Below are 9,330 nucleotides of genomic sequence, written 5' to 3'. Positions count from 1 at the left end.
GCAAAGTTGGGGGGCTTCAAAGGCAAATTATTGCAAGCAAGTTTCTGCATTCTAGTTCAGCATCCTCTTCACATTCACCTGAATTTTAGTGATGCTTGTGAATTTTTCATAGAAGAGAAACTCAAGGTGGTCTGTGAGACTCCTGGGCAGGGCAAACTTTCCACAACCCCCTCCCCACCCTATACTAGACATCTCCAGTCATTAATTTTCTGATCAGCCACCACGGGAAAAAATATCTCCTTGGCATAGATAGAGGGCCTTCTATCAGAGCCCTGGAAAAGTTGTTCCCTCTTCCAATCTGGAATCTCCAGCAAATTTACATCTTCCAGTGCCCCTACTGCCTGAAAGTGTCAGGACCATCACTGGTGAAAACGTCCGTGGTCTGTGCCATCCTCCCCCCAGGCCAAAAAACATTGTTTGAATTTTTTGAAAATAAAATAAAATATGAAAATATTTGCCATCGTCATGGTGGGCTGACGAGCTGGGACGCAGCTGCTTCTGAGCAGGAAAATGTAGGGAGATGGAATAAAGGCACACCAAGGAGACAGATGTATTGACTCATGGCCTTGGTGTGATACACCACATTAAAAGGGAGGAACTTCTCTTCCTCCCCAGACAAAAATATAAGAGCTTTCTTTGCCTTTGCAGAGCCTTCCACCTCAGCTGAAGTAAGGCACATTCCCAGACCCCCTTGGGCAAGAACCCTGAATGAGCAGGGGAAAGAAAGCAGACTCAGGGATGACCTGCCCCAGGACATGCACGGAGAGTTTGCCTACAGGTCAGCATAGGAGAGGGAGCAGCAAGTGGTGACGGAGTACGTCAAGAATGACAGGGCGATGAGGGAGCAGGACTGTCATCAGCAGAGGGAACAGTTTGAGCAGCTACTTAGCATGATGGCCAACAGGCAGCAGATACAAACAACCGCGCTGCCCCTGCCCAGGCTTCCCTGGTACATCAATCTCCATGGACTCCTCTCCTTGCTACCACATTTTGCAGCCACTGGAGAATTCTGGCTGTGGAATGAGCCAACTGCTGCACACCGGTGGTGGAAGTGTGTATGGACAGATGTAACCTGCTCAGTCAATGCCAGAGCATCCACGGGGGAAGGATAAGAGGTACACTGGCAATGTGCAATTCATTTTCCTATGCCAGTGCACTAATGGGCTTTATTGTTTGCTCCATTTACAACTCAATATAGATTTTGACTGCACATTGCACTTTGCAAAATGCAGTGGCAGCTGGCCTTCTTGTGTGGTTTTTAATAAAATATTTGGCTCCACAATCAATGTGTGTGTGTTTGCGAAACAAAGCAACAGGAAGTTCAAACCAAAGCTTTTAATAAAGTGAGATTAACAATAGATAAATTGATATGTATAATTGATAGGCATAGTACAGCTGAATCCGATAACACCAGATTAGCGCATTTTCGCAGGCACTTCCCCTTGTAATACACACAGATGTGGGCAAGCAAGGCATCCCTTTCTTTCCTCACTGTTCCAGACCTTGGCCCAGTCATCAGAGGTGTGCTTTCCAGTTGCTATTACTGGGTCTAAACTGGCACTGTCTTTGACCCACTCTTGATGAAAATTCTCCACCCTGTTCTCATATATGGTGTGCAGTGCAGAGCATGCTGCAGTAACATGAATGGCATTATGTACACGTCATCCAAACGAGTTTGTAGGCAATACCCTCTCACCTCCAGTCCACCAGATGTGTATTCTACCATCACCTTCCACCTGCTCTAGGTGTAATTAAATATCTGAGATTTTTGAGACAGGGCAGTATAGGGTACGCTAGGTGGCTAGGGGACCTAAAATAATAACATTGATATCTATATTGGGAGGAATTAAAGTTGCTCACTGTCCAAATATGCAAATGACAGATCTTCAGAATATCCTGCATCATGTACCCCAAACTGGTATTCATGAGCCTTCCTCCATGGTTGACCAACACCTGCATAATGAATGAGGAGTATCCTTTCTGTTTGACATATTCATGAGCACCTTGTGGAGGGCAGGCAAGGGACAATGCATTCTATCAAGGACACCATTGCAGTTTGGGAATCTCATTCTCTCAAACCCAGCAATTATTCTGGTGACATAAGCAATCTTCACCACCTGGGGGTAAACCAGAAGTTAAGCACTTCATAAACTCCACCACTACAGCACCAACCGTTAACTTGCCAACACCAAACTGGTTAGCTACTGATCCGTAGCAGTCTGGGGTAGCTAGCTCCCAGATGACTATAGCTACATGCTTGTGGGCTGGTATGACCAACATCATTCACATGTCCTGGTGCTGAAGGGTCAGGCAAGCTCCTCACACAGCTTCACGAAGGTGTCCTGCATGTGGATGTTCTGGAGCCACTGCTGCTATCCTAAGTGTGCATGACTATATAGTCCCACTCTGCTTGTGGTCCTGTTCCAGAACCATTGGCCAGCATAAGAGGATTCCACAGCTATTAACATACATCAGCTGTCTCCATTCCACCATGTCTGCAGGCAGCCTGCTACATAAAAGTATGCTCCTGCCTCTTCAAAGTGATAAGCCAAAGCTGAAATGCCCACTGTCCCACCTTCAGGGTAACTGCACCTGTATTTCACCTCTGGTCCTTTGAGGGCATCCACTTAAGGATCCTGGCTCCCAGGCATCACCTCTCTTGCATGGAGACCTGTGTGTCTCCTGCTCCTGACTGGGGTTTTAAGGCTGCACAGCTCCCCGCCTTACACGGAGATATCCCTAGCAAGCCAGCCTGCCTAAAAGCCAGTGCCTGAACTTAGCTTTCTCCCTCTGAGGGCTATAAACAATGTATTGCCAGCAGTTACAAGCTATCTCAGAGCACTCGCTAAACAAGCACATTTATTCTTAAGTTAAAAGCATTACAGAAAAAACATATAAAAACCAATGCAAGTCCCTATAAGCATGCTAAAAGCTTACCAGAGGCCACCCATTTGAATTATGAAGCCTTTGTAGGCCACGGTCTTTCCCAATCCATCCACAAGGTTGGTGCCCTCTTTGAACAGAAGGTCCGGTCTGTTTGCTGGATCGGAAAGAAGGCCCCTAGTCAGTTTAAACCCAGCCTTTTTATGCCAGAAGCCCCTTTCCCTTTGGTACCTCTCTGGAGGTGTTAACAACTTGAGTTAACAACTTAATCACCTCCCACTGGTCTTAGCTCCTGAAGATTCTAAAGCAACTCTCTCCTCGTGCAGTGGCATACAATCTCTAGCCCACAGTGATGCATAAACCATTCATAAGCTTAATGCAGAATATCCCCCTAAAGATACTGCATGTGATTGCCATTTCTTTCACATCCTCCACTGCATCGCATGCTCTGCCTTCTCCTGCTGTTCCCCAAATGCCAACTGCTGGAGTTGGTCATAATCTTGAGATTGATCCATGCCTTGCAACAGAGGGCGCAGTAGGTTATATTTAAATAGCTACATCAATGGTCTGATTTTCAAAAGTGCCAACTACCTTGTCAATAGGAACTGCAAGTGCTTATGAGTTGAAAATCAGGCCACTTATTTGAATATCTGTATATGGATTGAAGAGTTTAAAGTAAGGTATCCATTTTGGAAAATCTTCCTCTTCCTCTGTTTCACTTACTGATAGATACAAATAGGCAATATGGGGTGTGTCTTGGCTTTTTGGTTTAGTGTGTCATTTATCTTTAAACATCATTGTGTGATCAACTGGGGAAATACTAATTCCTGCTGTTTGTTTCATCTCCTGTTTCAGTGGGGAGGAGAGGAAGAAAGCCTGCTGATTCCCAGCAGCAATGGTAAATCACAGAGGCTATCTGGTGCAACTCCACCCTGCTTGCCAGGGTATGATACAATAATGATGGTTTACTCCCTGGGGGAATATCCTGAGACACCTGTTAGTTTTGCCAGAAAAGCTGGCATTTCCTCTCTCTTCCAGCAGACTATGTTTTCTAATTACAAATTATACACTAATTGGGAATCATTATACTCTGTAACCACAGAAGACAGGAACACAAATGCTCACAACAAGCTTCATTTTCTAAATAGGGCACTTTAGGATTTAATTATCCCTTTGAAGTGGCACATAAATAGTAACCTATATGATACAGAGTTATCCACATTGCACAGAAATCTAATTTTGAGATGATATTTTCTTTTTCTTGACAGGATATTGAATAATAGGTCACATTCTGTATCAGCTATATTCATAAAGCAGGAAAAATTGTTAATTTCACTAGAGTTACTCTGGATATAACCCTTAGCATAACAGATCCCAAATTCTCTCAATTTTCCTTCCCACCTCCCTCCATTTTGGGGCTTTTTTTCAGTCTCTGTGTCCTGTTGGAGATCTGTACTAAATGCCTGTTTGGGTGGCAAAAGCCGGATGGAAGTCTTACAAGCTCCCTGGCTGCAAAACTCAAACCAAAATTCATCAGAAAATCTGTCAGTTGGGGGGCGGGGGGGGGAAAATCAGCTGAACCCATTTAGGGGACATAATGGAATCCAGAATGCTATTAATGGCCATCACTTTGTCTTGAATGAACTTGGCTCTAAAAGAATTTACTAGACCAATTTGATTTTAAGCCACCAAGTAGCATTTTCAGCAAATTATGTGAGAATTTACCTTCTGTTGAATAAGAATTAAATTTTAAGACAGAAATAAAACTGTAGGTTTATACACGAAGCAACTGTTTGTACTTCCTTTCCCTTGATTAAAGAAATTTAAATCACAACATAAAAGACCCTACCTTTTCTATTATCAGACTTCTGATTAAAAGCTCCCCTACTCACACACGAGATTTGCCCATTCAGAATTTGAACCACTTGAGCAGCAGAGTCTGTTAACAATTACAAACACAACAAACTCCCCCACCCCCGCCAATTTTTGTTCATCAACTGACTTATAAATATGTCCATGATTAGAGCTAGTCAAAATTTGTGTTAAAAGAAATGGGGGTTGATGAACATTTAAATGAAGAAAACTATTTTTGATTTTCAACAAACATATTTGTTTTTGTTGAAACAAATCAAAGACTGATTTAAAAAACCTTTTTTAAAACAAAAACTTGAATTTTTTGCAAGAAATTCCGCCCCCCCAACCGCTCTAATGACATTATCAGCTATCATTTGTGTGACCCCAGCCTTATAAGGTTTTCCTTCATTGCATTACTAATAAGACGCTGTTCAAGTACCAATCTTCTCTCCCTTTAATAACAATAGCTGGTACTTCCACAGTCCTTTTCATCCATAGATTTTATATCACTTTCCAAAAGTGACCCTGTGCAGACTTTTGAAAATGTAACCCTGAAAGAGCACATCTACTTTCCTTTCATGCATTGTACCGAACCCTGAAGTCACACCTGTGCAGCCTTAGCCATCCTCCCCAAACTGTTCCATTTGTGTCTTGGGGAATGATGTCCCAAAGGATAGACCCATCTCCATCTGAAGGCTGAAACACTGATTGTAGAAAGCAGCCATGACCACAAACAGCTCAACAGCTTACTCCAGGACCATTCATTCTCTGAGCCCTAAGCATTTGAATTCAAGTGATATTTACAGAAGTTGATACATTTTCATATGTTCAATAAAAATTTTTGCCCCAGTATGTCATATCTTGTTTCTCTGAGAGATGTAATGACTGCAATTAACAATTGCAATAGTTTGACTACTTTGTGTCTGTTTTTTTCTTTAATTCCTCCTTTCTGCTACTATTGTTAAAAATACCCTCAGATATCTTTATACTATCGCTCCACCAACATTTTTGTCAGGTTTTTTAACTTCATATACGTGAACATACCACAAAAAGTACTCTTTAGCCATAAATACAAGGACACTGAGGCCATGTTGCACTGCTGGTAATTTACAGACAAAGCATTTCAAATGCCAGTTTATTCTCTGTATTTGCAGGGCCCTTTTTAAAAAATTACCCTTGAATTTTTGCCTCTCAAACCTTTTATCTGACTTGTTTAAGGCATGTTTTGGAGTAGGTAGCAGCTGATCCTTTAGGAGGGAACACGGAAAGCAAACAAACCTGATACCTATGGTAAAGCAACAGCTGCTGCAGCCACCCTGATAAGCAATGAATACACTAATTATTTTGTAAATCTGGATTTCACCCACTGATTAGTTGATATTTGAAGAGTTATTCAAAGAAACCACTTCCTTTGTACTCAGTGTCTTAATGCACATAAACCTGTCCTCATGTATTACATGAGAAAATCAAGATGTTAGCAAATCAAGGCTGCAAGGGAGGGGACATTCTTAGAACACTAGGGCCCATGACTAGTAGAGGATGCCACATCAGGTAGAAAAATCAATATTCACACACAAAGCCCGTATTCACATAGGCCTAAATTCAGTTCTCAGCACACAGCCCAAATAACTGGGCTATGCTTTAAGCACAATTTAGACTCGGAGGAAGGGATCCTTCCCTCTCCAGGTTACAGCCCTCAGGATAGACGAGGATTCCACTGTTACTACTGCTCACACACTCTGCAGGGTAATGACTGGTGAATCCATTTAGTCATGAATTCACCGGCCTGCCCTAAGCCCCAAACTCACCCTCTGCACTGCAAGGCTTGGAGACTTAGATCCACAAAACTCCACTCCCACATTAGCTCCTCTGCAGTCAGAGCCTTCCATGCCCACAAGCTGAGGTGGTAAGCTGTCGTCACACATCATCTTTATGTAAGCCACAGCTGTCAAATGTTGGGTGCCTAAAATTAGGCTCCTAAATCCATATTTTTGTCACCTGATTTTCAGAGGTGCTGAGCACTTACAATTCCTCTTTATATCCCACAGAAGTTGTGAGCGCTCAGCAGGCCACTTATTTAGGTGCGTGAATATGGATTTAGGAACCTAGCTTTCCTGAGCACTGGCACAATGCTGTAGGGGAACAAAAGAAACAACTAGACAGTCTGTAAAACTTTTTGGAACAACCCGAATTTGGGGTCCACTTTGACAGTAACCCTTACTTTTCATTTGTATATGCAACCAGCTTTGGAACGGGACCGCTGCTTTCCAAAGATTTCCATATTCTTTCATATAGATTCCAAAGATGGTTTAAAAGGGACTGTAAATGGGTTTATGTAGAATACAATGTAAACTTAACATGACCAAAAAAAATGAAGTATTAGAAGAGGAAATAGAAAACAATGTTCTAATACCAAGCACATTTGGTAGTCACAATTCTGCCCAGTGAATAATCCCTTGTCGCTAGAACATTTCCCGCCCACTGCCTACATGCTTCTAGGCTTTTGCACAGAATGATAAGATTAATTTGCAACTTTTTATTTTTAAATCACGTCTGATCCTCCCTGGATTGTCCTCTTGCGCTGGCTGCTTCCCCCCTTCTCACCAGCAGGAGATATGTATTTGAAAGAAAGAATTACTAGGAAGATAAAGATAGCAACTGCAGATGAAAGGACAGATACTGTTATGTATCACTGGAAAAAGTCAGTTCAGCAACAAAAAGACCAGTTGCTATTTTTACCAGACACACGCGACTAGGTCTGTATATTGTAGGGGAGGATTAAAGCATATGACCCTGAGTCTACATCAGGATCCACTACCATGGATCCCTGCTCCCATGTGAAATCACACTGAAGTCAAAGAGACTAAACATGGATCAATAATAGTGGATTCTAATGCAGGGTTAGGGTCTAGGAGCCTGATCAGATGACAACTGAAGACAATGGCAGTCTTTCTATCCACGTCAATGAATGTAAGATTGGGCACACAGCATGTAACATTTCTGGCATAAGAATTTGAGATTTGCTGAATAATGTAAGGGGTTAAAAGAAAGTATGCTAGAGTATAAGGATATAAATACTGCTGTGGCGATCCTTGAAACAACGTAGAATAAAAGGATACACAGATGCCCCAGCACAAATCATAGGAATAAAAGGAAAGCATAAGATTTTGGGGGGGGGGTGGGGGGGTGGGCAGGGTCCTTGGCTGGTGTAATCCATCTTCAGTGAACCTATGACAATTTCCACCTGCTGAGGATTTATTCCCCAGACTTCGCACAGGGGACAGACCAATGAGGTTCTTGAAATAGATGTTGAGCTTTTGCCATTACAGAATCTTTCCCCCTAAGAGCTAGAGGCCTGGGGCCAGCCAGCCCTGGTTTCTCAGGAAGCACACCTAAGCAGGGACCAACTGATTCCACTATAAAGAGCAGGAAGAAGCTGCAGAGTGGGGGAAATGCTCAGGGAGAAACCACCAAAGGGAAACTGGAGGAAGAAACTTCAGCAGAGGCCTGGCAAGTCAGGCAATGGCTGCTGGGAGCAAGCAGACTCCAGCAGGGAACTCTGAGGTGGGGGTGGGAAGGGGGGGAATTGAAAAAGACTACAGAGGCTACTGTGAGCAAATGAGCTTCAGGCAAGGATGTTTAGGGAGATACCTGGAGGGAAGACAGAGCATATAAAGTCCAACCCTAAGGTGGGGCGTTGCTGAACTAGAGAAAAGCTTGCGTATGGAGTCCTTAAGAGGCCCTGAAAAAGGGAAACAAGCAGACTGCTGCAGAGCAACGTCTGGCCACCAGAAGGCACATGGGAGGTGGCTGGCTCATTACAGCTTTACAAATGTCACAGAAAAAAAAAACCACTTGCAAAATCATATTACGTATTTAAACACCCCTAACCCGATCTCCTTTCATCCCCATAGGCTGTCTCCAGTGGTAGCTGTAGAATCATCACCGACACGGTGCCAGCCCCCCAGGACTTATCACGCTTAGTCTGTGTTCATTACACTTGAAGATAATCACCAGAGTAGGCGTATCTGACCAATTTCCTTAGTCATTTTTTCATTACTCAGTCTTGAGTAATGAATGAAGAATTAATAAATGGAGGACGCCACAAACTAATGTAAGAACAAAGTACAGTGGATTTGATTTTGGGGTTATTGTTTTTATCATCATTACCTGATGCAGTTGCTTGGTGATAAGTCTCCTAAGTGATTATGTATGGGTGAGTTTCTAAAATCATGTCTGGTTATACATTTGTAAAAAAATATTGTTTTACTTTGGTTAACAACTGCCTAGAATTTCAGATAGAAACTACATAAACGTAAGATTTGCTAAGACACCTTATTTGTAATGAGAGAGATGTACAGAATAAAAAGCAATGGCACAGCTAATTATACAAAGTGCAAAAGCAAATGGCATTTTTCAAACAGCTGAATACATCTTTTCTGTCTGAATTAATTATGAATTAAGAGTAAAAAAGTTCACCTGTGCACCCCTAAAAATTCCACCTTTCATCGTATCAGGGAAGATACATTTCTGTTGTGCTAAATGGACAAAGCTAAGAAGAATGCATAATATTTTATTTTTAAAAGGTATTTA

Source organism: Lepidochelys kempii, chromosome 6 (genome assembly GCF_965140265.1).
Source record: "Lepidochelys kempii isolate rLepKem1 chromosome 6, rLepKem1.hap2, whole genome shotgun sequence".
Classification (NCBI taxonomy): domain Eukaryota; kingdom Metazoa; phylum Chordata; order Testudines; family Cheloniidae; genus Lepidochelys; species Lepidochelys kempii.
This window is presented reverse-complemented; position numbering follows the sequence as displayed.